We start from the raw sequence: 22,352 nt of genomic DNA, 5'->3' as shown, positions 1-22,352 counted from the left end.
ATGTAAACTATAAATGAAGTGCTATCTATGCAGAAGGTTCTTTTGTGGGGGTTGCTCAGTCTTGGGTTATGTTCCCATTTCTGGGCCATTTTTGGAATGAGTATATTGCCATTGTCATTATCTTCTTGATGATGGAAGCTATCATTTGAGGGTCTATTATATGATAGATACTATTTATTATCACTTTTTAACAAATGGGAAAATTAAGGCTTATAAAACTTAAAGCATTTTCCCAAGTTACACACCAATAAAAGCTGGGACTAAAGTGAAAGTTTGTGATTCTCAAGCCTAAGTTATGTGATAATTACATGCTTAAGTTCCCCTTAGTTCATGAAATTTCTCCCCACTAATTTCACTAGCTAGCTATTGCCTATCCATAAACTATCAGCAAGTCCTGAAATCAGTTTAACTGGTCACAGACCTCATGAAAACCTGCAATGAAATTGGAGAGAAAATGTCATGCAGTGAGGGTATTCATGTGATGCTTCAGTTACCTCTGTGTGTGCATGTGCACATATGTGTGCATTTGCATTGAGTCATAAGGTCAGATGTATGTCTTATTGTGGGCTGAAGTCAAAGCTTGAAAAACCCTTCTCTGAGCTACTCATGTTTGTTTTTAAGTTTGAACTTTCATGTATTTCAGCAGTTCTAGCTGGTTTCTTCATGCTTGTATGTAAAAATTCTCTTATCCTGAGTTCACAAATCCTAAATTCCCCCAAGTGCAATGTTTTCTTCTGCCTTTTCACAAGTAGCACTAACTGACCCTACAAGCTTTTTGCAAAAATTTGGCTGGTGAGTGCTGGATGTCTTTGAAGTTCTGTTCACCACCCACAAGAACATGGTTTCCCTTAGCTATTAAACTGAAAGTGCTTCAGTGTGGGTGCTTTGGTAGGTGATAGCCCACAATGGTCTCATTCAACACAAACAGACAAGTTGTGCTTCTTTTTTTCTTTTTTCTTTTTCACTTACTGACACCCACATCAGACAGGGAGGCCTGGGGAGGAGAGGAGGAGGAAGACATCTTCCCTGTATTCTAAGTCCAACCAGAGCTCTGGTCCCCAAGTGGCTCCTGGAAGGGGCCCTGTGGACTGCAGATGATTCCATGTGGTGAATGTTGGGTTTTCTTCACGTCAGTCGCTATCCACAGCAGTTCTCTGGGGATCCTTTCAAAAGTCAGTTTTAAAATTTGTTCCTTAAAACAGATTTTGATTTAATAATGAGAGCATGTTAAAATTGCCAAGTTGTTGGTGGAAAAGCCCCAAAGTGGCCTTTTAACAACCTAGAGTGAATTATAAGCTGAATCTACAAAATAGAATTAGAGCTTTCAGTTTTTATTTATTTCATACGTAAGAATTGTCTTATTGAAACATTAAAAAAGGCAGAATGCTCAAGGGATATATGTATCTTCATTTTAATTGACAGATATATGTATTTTATATATATCTAAGATATACAATATGATGATTTGATATGCATATACGATGTGGAAGGATTGCTACCCCCAACAAATTAACACCTCCAACACCAACCATGTTCTACATTAGATCCCCAGAATGTGTTCATCTTTAATTTAAAATTGGTAACCCTTGACCAACATCTCTTTTCCTGCATCCCCAACACAGCTAACCACCATCCTTTTCTCTGCTTTTATGTTTGACTTTTTATAGACTGCACATATCAGGGAGATCATACGGTATTTGTATTTTTGTGTTTGGTTCATTTCACTTAGCATAATGACCCCTAGGTTCTTCTTTGTTATTACAAATGGCAGAATTTCTTTCTTTATAGCTGAATAATATTGGTGTGTATGTCTCTGTTTAGTCTAAATGCTTCACATTTTCTTTATTCATTCATCTGTTGATAGACACTTAGTTTATTTCCATATCTTGGCTACTGTGAAAAATATTTCAGTAAACACAGGGTGCAGATATCTCTTTGAGATAATTGATATAATTTCCTCTGGATATACACCCAGAAGTGGATTCGTGGATCACATGATATGTCTTTTCAAATTTTTTTTTTAGGAACCTCCATACTGTGTTCCATAATGGCTGCACCAGTTTATATTCCAACCAACAGTGTACAATAGTTCCCTTTTCTAGGTGGTATTTTATTGGGGTTTTGATTTACATTTCCCTGATGGTCAGTGATGTGGAGCATCTTTCAAATAACACTTGGCTCTTTGTCTTATTTGGAAAAACATCAATTTAGACTCCTTGCCCATTTATTTTATCTAGATTGTACTTATTTGTGGAGTACAGTATGACAATTTGATACCTGTATACAATGTACAATAACCAAATCAGGGTAATTGACATTTCCATCTTCTTAAAACATTTATCATTTCTTTGGGAAAACTTCATACTCCTTCTAGTTCTTCATCTAGTTCATAACTGTATGATAGTTAACTCTAGTTGTACTGTGCTATAGCTGGCTAGTACTCATTCTTCCTATCTAAATCTACTTCCCCTTATCTCCACATCCTAGCCCACAGTTACCACTACTCTACTTTCTACTTCTATGAAGTCAGTTTTTCTTAGCTTCCATATATAAGTGAGACCATGGGGTATTTGTTTTTCTATGCCTCGCTTATTGCATTTAGCATAATGTTCCATCCATGTTGTCGTTAATGGCAGGACCTCATTCCTTTTTGTGGCTGAATAAAATTTCATTGTGTATGTATAATACAATCTTGATCTATTCATCCATTGATGGACACTGATACTCAGAATATATAAGGAACTCAAAAAAGACTCTACGAACATGGACATCTTTCCATGGTGGATTCCATACCTTGATTTTTGTGAACAGGGCTGCAAGACATGTGAGAGGCAGTCATCTCTTTAATATGCTGACTTTGCTACCTTTGGATATATGCCCGGTAGTGTGATAGCTAGATGGTATGGGAGTTCTATTCTTAGTCTTTTGAGGAGCCACCATACTGTTTTCCATAATGGCCCTACCAATTTATATTCCCACGAGCAGTGTAGAAGCATTCCTCTTTCTCTTCATGCTTGCCAGAATTAGTTATTTTTCATCTTTTTGATGATAGTAATTCTAACTGGGGTGAGATGATATCTCATTGTGGTTTTGATTTGCATTTCTTTTATACTTAGTGATGTTGATCTTTCTCATGCACTTGTTGGACATTTGTATATCTCTTTTGAGAAATGTGTATTCAGATTATTTGCCCATTTGTTAAATTGGATTTGTTTTTGCTGTTGAGTTTTTTTGAGTTCCTTATATATTCTGAGTATCAACACCTTGTTTGATGAATAGTTTATAAATGTATTTTTTTTTCCATTTTGCAGGTTGTATCTTCACCCCATTGATTGAGCTCTTTGCTGTGTAGAAGTTCTTGGTTTGATCCTATTATTCTACCTTTTGGTTTTGTCACTAGAGCTTTTGGGGGTCCCATTCAAAACAATTATTACATATACCAATGTCTTACAATGTTTCCCCTGTGTTTTCTTGCAGTAGTTTCAGGGTTTCAGGTCTTAAATACAGGCTTTGAGCCACTTTAAGTCATGTTTTGTGTATAGGGAGAGAAAAAGAGTCTAGTTTATATCTTCTGCATAAGAATATTCATTTTTTCCAGTGTCATTTTTTGAAGAAGCCGTCCATTTTATCCAATGTATATTTTTTGCATCTTTGTCAAAGATAAATTGGATGAGGGTACACGTAGTTATTTCTGGGTTCTCTCTTCTGTTTTGATAGCGTATGTGACAGTTTTTATGCCTGTGTTGTATGATGTGAATGTTGTAGTGTTGTAGTATATTTTAAGGTCAGATACTGTGAGGACTCCAGCTTTGGTCTGTTTATTCAAGATTGCTTTGGTTAATTGGGGTCTTTAATTGTTCCATATGAATTTTAGGATTTTTTTGGGTCTATTTTTGGGATAAATGTCATTGGTATTTTGATGGGGACTATACTGAATCTTCAAATTGCCTTGGGTATTGTGGGTGCTTTCAAAATATTCTCTCAATCTAGGAACATGGATGTCTTTCCAAATTTTTTCATCCTTTTCAATTGGTTTCACTAGTGTTTTCTAATTTTCATTACAGGGATCATTGACTTTCTTGGTTAAATTTATTCTTAGGTATTTTTTTTGTTGTTGTTGCTACTATAAATGGGATTGCTTTCTTGATTAATTTTTAAATAAATTTGTCCCTGGTATATAAGAATGCAATTGATTTTTGCATATTGATTTTATATTTTGCAACCTTATTGAATTTGTTTTTTCAGTTCTAGCAGCTTTTTGGCAGAATCTTTAGTTTTTTTGGTATATATTATCATGTCATCTACAAATGGATAATTTGACTTGCTCTTTTTTTACTATCTGGATGCCCTTTCTTTCCTTCTCTCGCCTAATTGCCCTTGAAAGACTTCCAGTACTGTATGAATCAGTTGTGAAAGTGGACATCCTTTTCTTGTTCTGGGTTTTAGAGGACATGATTTCAGCTTTCCCTCCTTCACCATGGTGGTGGCTGTGGGTTTTACATAAAAAGTTTTCAGTGTGCTGAGGTATGTCCCTTCTATACCTAATTGGTTGAGTCTCTTTGCTTTCTTTTATCATGAAGGGATGTTGATTCTCATCAAATGCTTTTTCTGTATCCGTTGAGACGATTGCATTTTGTGACTGTTTAACGTGTTACCCTTGTTGTTTATGTATGTTGGGCCATCTTTGAATTCCTTGGATAAACATCAATGGAACATTGTGTATAATCTTTTTGATGTACTGCTAGATTTGGTTTGTTAATTCTTTGTTGAAAATTTTTGCATCCATCTTTGTTGGGAATATTGATCAGTGTGTGTGTGTGTGTGTGTGTGTGTGTGTGTGTGTGTGTATCCTTATCTGATTTTGACCTTAGAATAATGTTGGCCTCATAGAATGAATTTTTTGAAGAATTCTTCCCTTTCAATTTTATAAAGTAGACTTCTCTACTTCATCGTAGTGTTAGTTTTTCCTTTAAAAACGTGGTAAAATTCAGCAGTGAATACTTCTGGTTCAGGGCTTTTCATTTTTAGGAGAATTTTAATTACTGATTCAATATTGTCATTCCTCTATTGATATGTTTAGGTTTCCTATGTCTTCATGGTTCAATTTTGATAGATTATATTTGTCCAGAAATTTATCATTTTTTTTTTAGATTTTCAAGTTCGTTGGTTATATAGTTGTTCATACTATTTTCTCCCACTGATTTTGAAGTTGTTTTGTTCTTGCTTTTCTAGTTCCTTGAGCTGAATCTTTGAATTGTTTACTTGAGATCTTTTATTTTTTGGATGTAGGCACTTATTGTTATAAACTTCACTTTTAGTATTGTTTTTGCTGTCTTCCATAGGTCTTGGTATTTTCATTTCATTTCTTTCAAGAAATTTTCAAATTACTCTTTTGATTTCTTTGTTGACCATTGGTTGTTTAAGAACCTGTTATTTAATGTTCATGTATTTGCACAATTTTTAAAGTTCATCTTGTTTGATTCCTACTTTGATTTCACTGTGGTCAGAGAAGATACCTAATAAGATTTTGATTTTTTAAAAAAATTTGTTGAGATTTATTTTGTGGTGTAATGTGTGGTGGGAGTATCCTGGAGAATGATCCTTGTGCTGATGAGAATGTGTGTTCTATAGCTGCTATATGAATTGTTTTATAAATGTCTGTTAGGACTATTTGTATAGGTTAACACCAATGTTTATTTGTCAAAAAAAAAAAAAAAAGAATTTTTTTTTGGTCTGTGTGATCTATCCATTGATGAAAATGGGGTTTTAAAGTCCCCAGCTATTGTTGAATTGAAGTCTGTCTTTCCCACTAGATCTAATATTGTTTGCTTCATATAATTGAGTGCTCCGAATTTGTATGTATATATAATTATAATTGATATTTTCTTTTTCTTTTTTTTAAAGAGAGAGTGAGAGGGAGAGAGAGAGAGAGAGAGAGAGAGAGAGAGAGAGAGAGAGAGAGAGAGAGAGAGTTTTTAATATTTATTTTTTAGTTTTCGGCCGACACAACATCTTTGTATGTGGTGTTGAGGATCGAACCCCGGCCGCACGCATGCCAGGCGAGTGCGCTACCGCTTGAGCCACATCCCCAGCCCTTGATATTTTCTTAAAAATTTGCATGGCTCATTTCTTTCTTTCCTCTAAGTCTTTGCTCAAATGAAACCACCTTGATTTTCCCCTTAAAACTGAATATTCTTTCCATTTTTCCCCATTGGTCCCATTATTTTCTGTAGCACTCATCACCATTAACAATACCACACTATTCATTACTATGTTTATTGTTTACTGTCTGTTTTCCCTGAGTAGCATGAAAACTCCTTGAGAAGAGGTGATTTTGTCTGTTTTGTTTGCTGATGTTTCTGTGGCCCCTTAAACCTTGCCTGCACGTAGAAGATGGTCAATAATGATTGCAGAGAGAATCAATGAATCAAAATTGTCTAGGCTTCTCATCATTCTTCTCTGATGCTTTACTCATATTTTTTAAGCCTCTTTGCTTATAGGGGTAAAAATAGACTCAAAGTGGGGATTTTTCTGGGATCTTAAATAAAATAGTGGATAAAGATAAATAGTTTGGACTCTTTCAGGTGTCTTCATATCAGACCAGAAACACATACACCTTTTGTGCTCACTCTTTGCATTTTCATGAAAAAAAATGTGGTCTTGCTTGTGTATGATGGAGAGAAAGGGAACTCTCTTACCAAGAATTTTGTATAACTGTGATTCGCCATTGTCCTTGACATTCACGTGTCTGTGGCACTGGTCAAATATAGGATGGGGGTGATATTAGAAATATTTAACAGCTTTTACTATAGGCACTACTTGCTCATATCAGCCACCAGCTGTAAACACCTGGTAATGTTCTGTTGGTGTGAATCGCTGATTATCAGCCCTGAACATAAGTATTGAATAGGAACTTTTTGCTTGCCATTTGACAATTTGAGTGAGGGTCAGCTGACAGAGGCAGCAAATCTGAGCAGTCCATGTTGGCCCTTAAAAGAATAAGAAAATCCCCAATTCTGCATGAGCTTTTGGGGTAATTGAAAGGTATTTTCCCATGAAAACTCTGTATTTCCATGATTTCAACTCTCAAGATTTAAATTTCAATCTTAATATGATCATTATTACTTAATGAAGGGATACATCCTGAGAAATGTGTTATTAGGCAATTTTGTCAGGTGAACATCGCCGAGTGCACTTACACAAACTGAAATGCTATAACATCTCTAGGGGGATGTACTCTTATGGGACCATATTATTAGGCAGTCTATTCATGCCCAAATGCCATTATGTGGCCTGTCTAATTTTCTAAATTATAAGAGATGAGCAATGGAACAAGGAAAGACAAAACAGAGGAGGTCAGTGGTTTCTTGGAACTGGAGGCAGTGGGTGGCAACTAGTTGCCAAGGGGCATAAAGAATTTTTGGAATGGGGGAAATGTCTTAAGTCTTGGTGGTGGAAACACTGGAGTATACATTTTTCAAAATTTATTGAAATGAAGCTTTGAAATGTACACATTGTATCGTAGATTGATTTTTGCTTCAGTAATGTTCACTTTGAAAAGTAAACAGTAAGAGGCCAGGGTCACTAATAAAGAACAGATCTTTGTCTCATGTAACAACTGTTAAGTATTTCCACTGTTGGGTGTGGCATGCTCTGAGAAGAGGCAGAAAGTGACTAAAATAAATAAAATAAAATAAAATTTAAAAAGTAACTTGTCAAAGTCAATACATTGTCCAGTTGACTCTCAAAATACAAGGGCAAGAAGCCCAGCAGAAAACAGTTAAAACTACTTCGTTTCTTAATGTTCTCTGTTAGGCTCATTCTATCCAAACTGTTAGAACTGGCCTCCTTATATTGATGAACCTGCCTATCACCTGCATGTTTGTTAAGATTCTCTTCTGGGTTTAATTCTCACCACCACTTACAAATAAATTAAATAAAGGTCCATCAATGACTATATATATATATATATTTTTTTTTTTCCTTTAGAATGTAAATTCTGATTCAGTAGATGTGGGTGAGGACTGGTATTCTGTATTTCTAACAAGTTCTCAGGCCATGCCATGGCTGCTGTTTGTGGGCCACACTTTGAGAAGCAAAGAGAGGCTCTTTTTAAAGTCTGTCTTGGGAGTTGTTTGTTTGTTCATTTGTTCTCTTTCTGTCTTCTCCGTTTACTGGAAGCCAGGCTTGGTGGGTAGCTCCCACCACTAGCCATATCCATTGCCTTAAATTTTGGTATAATTCTCTATTGTCTTTTCCCTTTCATTTTATATATGACTTATGTTTTTGGTTCTTCCTTCTTTTCTATTGGTCCTTGGGCTGTCATGAGCTGGGAATGGGTCACCGAAGAAAGGTGGCACATATAATTCATTGTGATAATGGAATCTTTCATTGTAATTCAATTAGCAGTGGGCATGTCTGGTTTCACTCTGGGATAACAGCAGTGAAGAACTGTTCAAACCAGGGAGAAATATTAATAGTGAAAAATATAATTAATACAGGATTGCTGTTGTGTGTGGCTCTTGGGCTAAGTCAGACAATGACAATTGAAGCCCTTATTTCCAGTGTTGATTTGCTGACTGTCTCCTGTGTTGATTTCTGTCTGCTAGTGAGGTGGGAGTGGGAGTAGTAATGAAGACTATTGTATTCCTGAAAGGTCCATTTTTTTACACAGTGCCAAAAAAGGTCCTGTGAATGGTAGCTAAACATAGTAGCTAGGACTCTTGAGTTGATTATCGAAGCTCCCATTAGCACAAGAGGTGAAACTTTTCTTACCAGAAATTACTGTAAATGGATATAGGAGTCATGGGGGAAATTGACTAATCAAGGCTTGTGCATGTTGTGGAAAGGAAAAGCCACAAAACAGTATGACTTTGCCCATTAGTCCCTAAACATAAGTGAGGAGCGATTGTGGCACTCCATCTTGGAGTAAGAATGAGAGAGCTCTTTAGGGTGTCGAATTATGTGGAAGCTGTAATGAGAATGCTAATGTTCATCGAATCTGGTAAACTGTGTCTTGATGGGTGGGATTATTTTTCGGGAAGTTATATTAGACTCACTTGGACCTTCTGTGGTTGAACTTCATTGGCGGGATCATTGGCTAATAATCCTTTGAAAATGCTCTTCTCACTTTTTTTTAATGGCTGAGTTTGAATCTTGACTTGTCTGGATGGCCTGCGATTTAAAAATGAATGCAATAGTGCCACCCAATGGTGTCAACAGTGTTCTGATGGGGATGAAATCCGAGTGCCCTGATGGGAATCAACTGCATGAAATGCTGTGCTCTATTAGAATGTGGCTCCCAGGCTCTGTGGTTTGTGCCTGTTTCTTGGTGGAGAGCAGGATTCTCATTTTTGTCATTACTGGTACAAGTAACCTTGGTTGAATTCTCTAGTCTTGTCAGGTCAAAGTCATGCCTGTCGTTTAAGTAGAGAAATGATACCTACTATTCCCTTAACTTTGAGAATGAGGTGGCTTCATTTTTTGGAAAGCAGGGACCTGAGTTCTGAATATGGAACAATGATTTGTTACTGTCTCATGAAAACACCACATTTTGAGCATCCACACCTTTTCACCACCATTTTAAAAAATTCCATCTCACACCAGCAACCTTGCATTAATCAGGAGGCTTTATGAACTGGAGATTTCTTTAAATACTTATAAAATTGGGGCCCAGATGTGGCAGGCCTCCTATGTAAACCTGTGCTTAGACCAATTCCCTAAGATCTTTGGGGGAATCCCCAGCTCCAGAACACAGAAACAGGAATGGACTTTTTACTGAAGATTTCATGAGAAAATAGGGCATATGATGTGCATCATGGACCACACAGTAGAAAACCAATAAAACTCTCATCCCTGTTCTGTCTGCTGACAGCCACCCTCTATTACTCCAAACAGCCTTGAAGTTTCCTTTATTGTCCAAGCCTCAGCTTGTGTCTGTAACTCATATGCTCCATCCAGCTAAACCAAGCTCTGGCCTTGTCCCTAGAATGATTCAGCACCTGTTGGAGTTCTCCTCCATCATCAAAGCTTTGGATTTAATTATTTACCCAATTAAAAGATTATTGAGGGGAGTTGTTTCTCCTGCTAAGTAAAGATTTTCTCTTGTTTTATACATACATATATATATATATATATATATATATATATATATATATATATATACACACACACACACACACACACATACATATATACATATACGTATATATATGAAAGATTTTCTCTTATCTTTTTCATATGTACATTGTATATACACACATATATATATATGTTACATGAATATATTTTTATCTATCTCTATATATCTACATATTTTCTCTCTGTGTGTGTATATGTGTGTGTGTGTGTGTGTGTACATGACTTTTTTCAGTGACCTAAAAATGGGAAAAATGGGTTTGTGTTCACCTCACCTGTCTTTAACCTCTTTGCAGCCCCCTTCCTATAACCCTGCTGAGTTCATCAGCTAGTCTTATTCTTCCTGGAAGCAGTTTCTTAGATTCTCTCTCTCTCTAGGATTTCTTTGCTCTATTACTGTTACACTTGAAAGGTGTTAATGAATGACAATGATTTGATGTGTCATGGCTGCAGGGCTGTTTGCATGTAAATGAAGACCAGGCATTTGCATAGTCTGAACCCAAGGTAGTGACTCATTGGGGAGAATGTCTCTAGTCAGGCCAGCTGGACCAGCATTGTATAAGGACACTACTGATCCAGGGTGAGGTGCATCACATGGGTGGATGAGTGAGAACTAAGAAAAACCACATTTAACATTACAATATAATTCTATCTTAGATGGTTTGCACAAACTGCTTCACAGTCATAGGGTACAAATGAAGTCACACATTTTTAACTACTTTGTTAACTGTTGTATTCCCAGTACTTTGAATAGTGACTGTCACGCAGTAAATGCTCAAATAATTATTTGTGAAGTAAATGGATAAATGGATAGACAGATGATTTCTTTTTCCAATTTTGCTTGCCTACTTTTTCACTCTACAAACATCTTTCTCTAGAGACTTCCATGACCTGCAAATTATAGGAATTTTTCTTAGTCCCAAAGGGCAGGGCTGGGCAACCTATCTTCTTTTGACACAAGGAAGAACTGGGGGATAAATCCCTGCACCATCTCAGCTGTTTCTTGCTGTCAGAGAGTGTTGCTGGTGAAACTGAATTTTGCATAGTCCCAATAGACTGTATATCTGGGCATCTTTCCCTGAGAAGAGCTATTTCTTTTCCTGCAAGGGCCATGGTGGCTTCAGGGAGGACATTCCACTTCTTCAATGCTAGGCAGGCACTTGGGTGTGAGGAACTCTGGCTGCTGATATTGCAGATCTGTGCCTCTCCCTTTGTCCCAGGGCATAAGTCTATCCTAGGAAGACCTGTACAGCTCCCTACACTCACAGAGCCAGTATGCTTGACCCTCTTTCTCTAGAGATCACACGTCCAAGGAAGGTGATTTCAAGTTTTCCATGAATCATTGTCAACCCCTTCCTGTTGTGTGACACGACTGGAAACTTCTCTGACTAAATAGAAGCAGTAGAGATGGAAGTTTGAGTAATGCCAATGATATCATGTCAGGTACCATAAAAATTTACTTCTTATGGTAATCCTACGAAAAAGATATTCTGACTATCTCCATTACAGAGATGGAAAAAAAATAAATCTGAGCATAGACAGGTTAAATTACTTACTTAAGGTATATATTTTAGGAAAATAAAAGGTTTATATTTTAGTGGAGGGGGGTATAAGGATTAACATTCAGTCTGTATGCCTTCAGAATATGTGTGCTTAAACATTCTATAGTTAATTATTCTCCTAGTCATGTTACCAGATGGTACTAGTGTTGGTTCTATTTAACAGATGAGGACACTAAGACGTTCTCAGATGATTCTCAAGTACTTTACAGAACTGCACTCTGCTATGAGTAAACATAGAAGAGAAACTCAGTTGCTTCAGGTCCTGGTACTAAGGAACCCAGGGGTTCTGGTCTCCAGGACACCTGTGCCCTCATAATCTCCAATGTGCACTCATTCATTTTAGAGTAATGTCCTGATGCAAATCTCCCATTTGAAAGCACAGTTCTGTAGTATGCTTCAGAAGTACTGCTTAGGTAGAAACAATCCCACTAAAACCCTACAAAAAAAAAAAAAAAAAAAGCAAAGCAATGTAGAAAGAGCCATCCAGCCCTACTGAAGTCTGCCACGAATATATCAGACCTTAAAATCCCCTTAGAGAAAAGACTGTAAAAATATTCCAGGTCCTGCCTGATCCTTACATCAAAATCTAATTCTCCCTCTTGTGCCTGTAATTTGAAGTTAGTTTAAAACTCAGCCGAGTCTTTGGGGCCAGAGCCAGATGATTTCTTTCTTCTAAAGAGAAGGAACATTAGGAGAAAAGTCTTGAAAAGTACATTCAAAGCTTTGCCTTTGAAGGGCCAGTGAGATAGCTCGAGCCAGCAAAAGTGTGTGGTACTTCTCAGCCTTTAAAAATAATGTCCCTCTTTGGAAAGCATTAAAAAAAAATCTACCATCAGTTCTGACCTAGTGGTGCTATATGCCTCTGGGGAATCATGTCCCTTTTAAGAGTAGCTTCATTTTCTCTGTGTGTACCTTCCAGAGAAAATTGGGCTGAACTTTACTGTCAGGAATTTGTCTTAGAAAAGCAGCAGGTTTCCTTTTATTTTCTAGATGCAGTGTATTAACCTATCAGAAATTAATTTAATGCTAGTGATTAAACTCGGATGTTTGTCAGAGGCCTCATAAGGGTGTAAAGAATCGTATTAAAGAGTCTTGCTCAGGGCTTGGCATGTTGTAAACATTCAATAAATGGACTGATATTATTACTATCATTGCTGCCAAGACTACTACTATTATTAGTGGTGGTGGTTGCTGGCTGGGCTTCCAATCCTAGCTACAGATCTTTACTATGGGAAAGAAATGAGTTTGGTGACAGCTAATGCATGAAAAGTGCCTAGTATATTCTCTGGCACACAGTGAGCATTTAGTAAATTTAAGCATGTATTATGGTCTGCTAGGTTGCAGCAGTAGAGACCAAAGTTTAATGATTCAAAGAAAAATGAATTTATTTCTCACTTATGTTATAGTACCAGGTCAGAGTTTCAAGGGTTAGAGAGATAATTTCGGCTATGAGCATGTATCAAAGTTTTATTATAATCATGCATTCGAAGGAAATGGACCCGAGAAAACCACTTCCCAAATTCACTTTTGGCAGGGACATTTTATAGGATAGGAAGAGTATGGTTAAGTAATCATTGTTAGACACAGAATTCTGGTTAAAGGTCACTAGGCCCTTGACTGACAGTTGGCAACTGAATGTGCGGGTAATTGGGCATGTAGGTAATTGGTTTCCCAGAGCAAACCTTAATCCTATTAAAGTTCACAGAAAATTGCTTAAGCATTTTATCAGGAATGCTAACTATTTCTCAGAAGGAGGGGTGAAGCAAAAACATTCTCTCCCCTAGGTCAGGTTTGGAATAATTTTTATTTGTAGAACTAGGCCACTCTATCTTACTCAGTTGTTCAGGCACCCTTCCTGGTTGGTGGCAGAGAATATGGTCTTCATGTTGTCTTGTTATTGTCAGCAGCGAGTGAGAGAGGGAAAAAGAAGTCCACCCAGCAACAGAGATTTTCTTCTTCTTCAACAGATGAGCCAAATGTTGGACATGTATCTTCTGTTCACATAACATAGAAAGCTCAGCTGTGTGGCCAATTAGCTGGAGTGAGGGCAGAGAAGTACAGTTCCTGACTTCCAAGCCATTCCCTGCATCCAAGTTCTAGCTGTAGAGATTTTTACTATGGGAATAAATGCCAATGATCTATGTTGTGGAGAGGACATGCCTAGCCTTTCTGTTCCTACTGCCTCCTGGAGCAGGAGTTGGCAAACTCTGGCGTGTGGGCCAAATCTCATCCACTGCTTGTTTTTATAAATAAAGTTTTATTGGCATACAGCTATGCTCATTCATATATGTATCACTGGTGGATAATTTCAAAATACAAAGACAGAGTTGAATAGTTAAATAGAGGTCATGTGGTCCACAAAGCACAAAATATTTAATATTTAGCCCTCCAGAGAAATGGTTGTTTGATCCTGTACTAAAAAGAGTTACGAATTTCCCACAGAGGTGGTAAGGCTGGATCAAAGATTATTTGAATGTGCCATTTAAGCAGATACTGACCTTCATATTTATGCTAGCGATATATGAGACTGTCTGTTACCCAGCAAAGAACGATATCAAACTTGTGGCCAGTTTGATAGATGAAAAATGCCATTTTATTATAGTTGTAGTTACATTAATAAGACTGAACATTTCTTATAAATAAAATTTTTAATATATGTATATATTAAGTTTAGTGAAAAGCAAGGGAGATTTTAGAAAACATTTAAATAAATAATTGATTGACAATCAAAGATGGTATTTAAAGCATAGAATTCATTTTAAATAATAGTAAAGAAAACTTTTGTTCTAGATGGAAGCTTTTTCCAATGTTAGTAATTCAATGTCTGCTCATATGTTTCTGACTAAAATTTCAATGGAAGTGTTAATATTCTGAAGCTCCTCTATTAGTATCCTAAGTACACAATTTTTTAAAAAAGTGAATTTAATGAAAAGAATTTTTTAAAGTTAACGATAGCTACAGTTCATAGTTCACTACTGGAAAAAAGAAAAGAAAAATATAACAGAACTTGAAAATGACCTAAATTTTCAGATATTTACATGAAAGTTGATAGGAGCTTACACTGATTAAAGTGAATGATGAATTAGATCAAGACATGGCTTATTTAATAAATAGTATTAATCTGTGGGGATTTGTTTAAGACCTTAGAGGAATCTTTAGAATCTTTAGAGAAAAACTAATAAATACTTGATGTAAACACAATGTCAAATCTTTTAGATAAAAATTTGCAGTACATTTTTTATAATTTTGCCTGAGTAAAGTATTACTAAGTGTACATTAAACCTGAGGTCTCAAAGCACTTTTGGCACATTTGTATTTATAATTTTTTTTTGAAATTAAAAAGATTCCTGTCTCCCCCAACCCCTTGGTTGAACCCTTGCTTTGAGCATGCAGAGACTGTATCTCTAGGATCTGTGGGGATAATAAACTTGTGCCTCTTCCGTGTGCTGTGTCATGGCTGCTCCTGACTGATTATCTTGTGAAAAAAACAAACATCTGCAGGTTTATAGTTTTTTTTTTTTGAAAACCATTTAATGCCAAGACAAAAAATTTTATATGATTCCTGGTCCTATTTTCCAAAAAAATCATGCAATTTAACATTGAGTGATTCAAATCCTTTGCAAAAAAAAATGGAATCACATTTCAATAATTGGAATAAGGAGAACAATTTATATGTGAATGTCAGGGAGACCTCACTTTGAGTAAATGATTTAACTCATGATAACAGTCTAGGGAGGTGAGGGTAGGGAGAGAAGTTGGGTTAGAGCCATCACCATTCACATGCTGTGGGCACTGATTGGCACGTCTCATGGGCAAAGACAGCAGAGGACTTCAGCAGTCAGCCAGGCAGTTATAGGCTGAGAGGGAACGTGGTGGATGAGGATGAGGTGGTGAGATGGTCCCCGTGGAGTGAAGCAGTGCCACCCTGCTGGAGGCTGGCGAGGGGGACGGAGGTGAGGAGGGCTGTCAGGGTGATCAGTCTACATATAGGCTGGTCTCTCACAAATTTCACAGTGAAACTTATTGTTTTTAGATTCCAATTCAAAACTTAATAATATTTAAAACTCCACTTAATTTGGAAAAGAGAAAATTAAGCATAACTAATGAAATGCAAAACAGGTAACAGAATAGTGAAGTAAACTAATAGAAGGAGAAAAGGAAAGATTTAGGAGTCATGGGGCAGAAACATCATAAAAAGAATGCAAACCTAAAACACTCAGGTAAGAAGACATGGTACGGGAATTCATGTTTTCCTGAACTAGCCAGGAGCCTGTAAATCTGTAAATTCCAGGGTTACTGAGCATCACAGCTCTTAAATATTTTTATAGATGAAGGCTCATGTTATTCCCCTTCTCATGGGATTTTTGTTAGTGCATTTTAATTATATAGAATAACGGGTTTCATTGTGGTGTGCTTGTACATGCAAATAACGTATTTTGATTATATCCAGCCCTAATTACCCTTTCTTATCCTCTCCTCCTTAACCTCCCCCTTGATCCCTTTCCTTTTCTCTAACAGCCTCCTTTCTACTTTCTTTCTTTTTTCCCTTTAGATTGAACATATATGGGAGAATGTGATACTTGTCTTTCTGAGTCAGGATTATTTTGTTAAACATTATGACTCCCAGTTCCATTCATATATCTGCGAGTGAAATGATTTTTATTTTATGGCTGAATAAAACTCCATTGTGTACCTATACCACATTTTCTTCATCCATTCATCCATTGATGGGCACCTAGGCTGATTCTATGACTTGGCTTTTGTGAATTGTGCTGCGATTAACATGTGTGTATAGTTGTCTCTGTAGTATGCTGACTTTAATTCCTTCAGCTGTGTATCTAAGAGTGGTATAGCTTCATCATTAGGTAGTGCTATTTTTAGTTTTTTTTTTCTAGGAACATCCATATTGACTTCCATAGTGACTATACTAATTTACATTGTCACCAATAGTACAGAAGGGTTTCTTTTCCCCCTCTATCCTCTCCAGTATTTATTTATTTTTTTAGATTCTTTGATGGTGGCTATTCTGATTGGGGTGAGATGAAATTGTATTGTACTTTTAATTTGCATTTCCCTCATGGCTAAAGGTGTTGAAAAACTTTTTATACAACGATTGGCCATCCATACTTATTTTGAGATGTGTCTGTTCAGTTCATTTGCCCACTTATTGTTAGGGTGGGGTTTTTTTTGAGTTTATATATATTCTGTATATTAGTTGTATTAATCTCCTGTCAGAAGAAGTTGCTGGAAAATATCAGAGGAGTTGCTGGAAAATATTCTCTTCTATCTTGCAGATTTTTTACTATACAGATTATTTTCTAGAAGCTCTCCAGAAACTTTTTGATTTGATTCAGTTCTACTTGATGACTCTTGCTATTATAAACGGAGCTTTGGGAGCCCAGGTTGTTACCTGGGTCTGTTTTGAAGTGTTTTCCCTATGTTTTCTTCTAGCACTGAAATTTATATTTTAAAGGTGCATGTGTGTTCTTTTCTATGGATTGTTTGCTTGCATCCTTTGTCCATTTATTAGCAAATATTAAGTTGTTGACATTTCATAATGATCTCTAGGAGTTCTTCATATGTTAGTTTGTGATAGGAATTACACGCATCTATTTCATTTTCCCATATGTATTCTTTTGACTTTACTTCTGAAGGTCTTTTATTTTTTAATTTTGTGTAGTCTTGTTTAAACTTTTCTCTTTTTTTCCCTATGCCTGCTGATTTACATGTGATACTTAGGTCTTTCCCATCCCAAGATTATATAAAAATTTCTTTATTTTTTTTTTCCTAAAAATTTTGTGGTTTTTCATTTTTTATGTTTAAATATTTGTTCCATCTGTAATTTATTTTGTTCTATGGTTAGAGGAATGGATTTGATTTTTTTTCCTCCAAATGGCTACCCATTGTATGAATACCATTTTAAAAATAGTACCTCTTTATCATATATTAAATTTCTGTATGTTTTAGGTCTATTCCTGGAATATCCCACTGACATGTCTATTTATGGGCCAGTATTATGCAGCTTTAATTAATGTAGCTTTATACTATATTTTCATATCTGTCAGAGCTAATTTGCCCTTATGCCTTTTTTTAAAGTAAAAATTTTCTGGCTACTTTTACTCATTAATTTTTCCATAAGAAAATATTTTAAAATGCAGCTGATCTTTTTTTTTTATTTGAATTGCATTAAATTTACATATTAATTGGGAAGAACTGACATCATGATGCCAGATTCTTCAGCATGGGCATAGTATACTTTTTGCTTTGGAGAACTTGTGCCGTTTTAAAATTTCCTTTTTGGTTATTGACTTGCTTTTTTCTGACTGCGATGTATTTCTGAGACTGGATCACTTGGTTCATTTCTTAAGCTGGCTTAAGTTACTGTTTTTGTTGCTGAGACTTGACATTTTCCCCAAATTCAGAAGATCTAGAAATCGCTTGCTTGCCTTCCAATGATATCTATGGAGCAAACACACCCTACAGTAGGAAATGGTAAGTTTGTGGATTTTGTCATTACCTGGCTGACTTGAATTTTGAAGGGACTGCTTCAGAGAACAGGAGTGAGGGAACCATGAGAAGAGCAAGCTCTGGGGGATAGATCTGGTTCATACTCTTACATCTGGAAAATTCTTTTTCAGATTGAGTTTTCTAGAAGCCCAGAGTTGTAGGCAGTAGAGTGAAGTAAAGAAGGAAAGGAGAAAGGGAATACAGGTATGCCAGAGCAGCTTAACTCTGTGGACAACTGTGATTCCCTTGTATTTGGACCTTTGGAAAGAAGTGTAGGATGCGCCTCAGTAGTGCTGCCTGAGGGCTAAAGACCCTGGGAGTTTAGCAGTTCCATTTGTCCTTGATTGAAGCATGTCCCTGATGCCATCAACTGCCAGGTACCTCCGTCTCCTCACCTATGATTAACAACCCCTGGGAGAGAATTGAACATGCTTAGGTTGCAAATGGTCAGCCTGTGCAGGGACAGGGAAAGGGAGGTTCTTTTACAACTGTCATTAAAAACCCCATAATTTTCAGCATCCTTAGCCACCAGCTACCAGCCCTTGTTGGGGCAGAACCGGGAGTTAATATTTTCCACTCTTTTTAATCCAATTTTTTTAGGAAGTTTTGCCTTCACCCTCCTCTAAGCAGGAATGTTTCTATTCCATGCCTTGAAATGCTTCCTTCTCATACTCATTCCTACCACATTGAGTATCCCAGAGTTGATATCTGTCTTAAAGATAGCCTTGTCTATGGACTTATGGCCAATAACCTGTAATTTGTTATTGGAAATTGTTATAGCTCAGATGAGTAGGCCAACTCAGACTCCTCTTTGGGGCATATGGATGTGAAAAGCAAAGGCTTCTTTTCAGTTGGAAGTAGGAGTTAGAATTAATTACTAATATATGAAGAACACAGGATGAGGGTATTCGGGCAGAATCATGAAGGAGTTTGTTGTTAGAGGAATATGGAGAATAAAAGAGAGACGAGAGAAAGATGAAACGTTAAGGGGCCCAACTCCAGAGGTGACTTGATTTTTTTATCTTTCCTAACTTTTTCAAATTTTCCTGCTTTCCCCTGAAGCATTTAGTTATTCTTGCAAGCACCACCTCCACCCTCTACTTGAGCTAATGAGTGAATTACTGTATTTGTCTTGAGAATTCCATCCCCTAAGAGTGACTCATGTCCTTCTCCATTTCTGCTGTTCCTAGTGGTCTCCCTATGGCTGTTGCCAGCTTCTATGAAGTCTCTAAGAAAATAACAACCAGAGAATATGCTTGTCATGAAATGGGAGAGGCCTGTCCTTCCTGCAACAGGGGGTGTTAACAGCACATGGCTCGTTCTCTCAGGAAACTTTGAGTTTTCACTCTCTCAAGATAAGAGGAAACCTGATTAAATCCTTTAGAATCTTAAAGCCTGTGCTTTATAAATGGGTCTGACAGTAAGGAGGTCAAAGGGAGAAAGCTTTAGCAAATGTCCCTTAATGAAACTTGATGGGATCCTCTCCCTTGGAGTTTTACTGACGCAAGCTACTTTGAAGAACACAGCATCACTGAACATCCACAGAAGCGGCTCAGCTCATCAAATAAAAATGGGCAGAAACCAGCTAAGAGGGCTCACCCAATCCATTCACACTAAATGCAATATGATCCAATGTAAGGGTCTGGCGAAACGTTGGAGGAAGAGACCACCAAGAGACTGACTCATGCAATTGCAGAAGGGGGTTTATTGGGGATCCATTCCAACGCGCTGGGGCTCCCGGCCCACTCAAGAAGGGTGAGCAGCCAAGAGCCCCAAGCAGGGGTTGAGCAGAGCTTAAGTACACTTCTTGGGGAGGGCGGGGGCTTTGCATACATCAGAACAAATCAGCATGAGGCGCGGGAAAATTGAACAACAAATCTGAGACATGATTAGTACATTCATTAGCGGGAACAGATTGGGCAGGGGTGATTGGTTATTCCTAAGTGGGGTACACATTCAAACTGATTGGTTCGGGCCCTGTATGCTCTAGGCTATGAATCAGCAAAATAGCCTAGTAGGGCGTTGTCTTAACTGCCTCAGGGTGTAGCAGAGGAATTTAACAATACCTGGTCCTTCACTTTTTAACTTCAATTTCTTTTACTCTTACACCATGACCAAGCTATGTTAAATACATATGTCAATGGTGCATCTCCAGAGAGTCACTGAAAACCTCCCATGTTCAGGCTCTGTGCTAAGTAAGGGCTGGCAATGTAGAAGGGGACAAGACAGAAGTGTTTCTGCACAAAAAGAACAGAGTCCATGGGGGAAGATGGACACTGAAGACGAGTTTCTAAGCTTCATGTGTGTCACCGAATGGATGGGCAAGAGAGCAGGTGTTGGGAGTCTTCCTCAAGAGACCACTGGAACCATTTGACAGAGGGTGGCTGTAAGCCAGCATTCACACGTCTGCCTAATACCAACTCTTCTCTAATTCCCATCTATCTCCCACCACCTCCGTTCAGTGCTAGACTACATACAGTATTGACTTTTAAAAACATTTTTCTTTGCATGGGAAATTAGGGAGGGGGTAATATACTGGATTTTCTTTGCATTTTGTCTCATTGTCGAGCAACATTAAAACTTGGAATTCCAGATTTATAAAGTGGAAGGGGAAATAAGGAGATCTTCATTAGGATAAAGGACATGTACCAAGTTATTCTTTTTCAAAAGGCTTAGGTGAAAAGTAAGGACCATGGAGGAAGGAGCTCTGACCTGGAATCAAGCGTGGCCTGGGTGGGAAACTTCTCTCTGGTTCTCAGTTTCCTTACTTGTGAAGTGACCAAGTTTGATGAAATGGTCCTGGGCATTTGTGTTCCAGGGTACTCTGAATATATTTTATCAACTCTGTGATATATAAGTACTGTTCTGAGGTCCCCCTGGTTAGTCTGTCAGGGGCACTGGGCATGAAACGAAAGTGGGACAGGCTCTCATTCATTCAAAAAGAGTTTTTGAGTCCTACTGTGTGCCAGTAATGAAACTTGATGGGATCCTTTCCCTTGGAGAGGAACAAGAGAGGTTTAGCCACTCATTTTGGTTTAACAATGGAAGGGCTTGAATGAAGGGAGGTTTTGGAAAACAAAACAAATCTCTTCTCACTTCGTTATCTATAGGTACTTATTGATACATGAATGAAAGCCTGTTTTTAAAATTAGATTAACCATGTACCCTCTAGCAGGAAACAAAATCTATGGGAAATTAACATTCAGGGCTGGAATATTTTAATGGCAAAACCCAGTCCTATCAGTGCTGTCCTGGAGAATGACATGGGGTGGGTCACTATAGCAGGGGCTTGGAACAGTGCAAGGATATGGATACCTGAGGATGAGTGGGAAGAAGGGTCTGCTCAGAGCTGGAGAGGCCTTCTTCATCTTGGGCCTCCCAGTTTTGCCAATGGCTTTCCTTAAACTTACAAGTCAGGGCACAAAGCTATTTCTATAAATGGGGGGTGGAGATGGGGATGGGTTAAAAAACAGAAATGATTTATAAAGAAACAGATCTGGGCAAAGGCCCAGTGCTACTGAAAGGGTCCTTTTCATGATGCGTGGGCAACTCTCTTTGCTCTCCAAGTCATCAGAGAGGCGATTGGAATGACTATTAAACATGGACCCTTCAAATGATGCAAAAGTCCCATGATTTACAACCTAAAAAAGTTTATCTTGCTCTGGGAAAAAAAGAAGACTTTGGAACCAAAGCTTCACATTTAGAAGCCAATGAAAACATCTTAAAATAACGCCCCCTCCTCCCTCCTACTTCATAAAGAGAAATGGAGAGATTTAGCAAGAGGTGGGGGCTGTGGGTAGAACTCTCGCAATCACCAGTGATTGAACTTCAAGGTCCAAGGACTTTGTTGTGGGCACTGGAACCCTAATGATTTATAATTAACTGCAACAAGAAAAATCAAATGCTATGCACTTTCCTAACGGAGCTACAAAAATAACCACATTCACAGTGTTTGCAAAATTGGAAACAAATGTCCCAAGGAACATAAGAGTTCCATGCTGTCCTAACCAGGCTTTGGAGGAAGAAAAATATTGGCTCCTCATCACGACCACAAGAGATGAGCCAATATCATTTGTCATGGGAAATTCATCCAGGCAAAATCAGATTGCACCATTAGCCCTCAGTGACTCTGAGAAGTAACCATAC

This window comes from Callospermophilus lateralis, chromosome 5 (genome assembly GCF_048772815.1).
Source record: "Callospermophilus lateralis isolate mCalLat2 chromosome 5, mCalLat2.hap1, whole genome shotgun sequence".
NCBI classification, from domain to species: Eukaryota; Metazoa; Chordata; class Mammalia; order Rodentia; family Sciuridae; genus Callospermophilus; species Callospermophilus lateralis.
The sequence above is the reverse complement of the archived record's forward strand: the minus strand, read 5'-3'. Positions refer to the sequence as shown.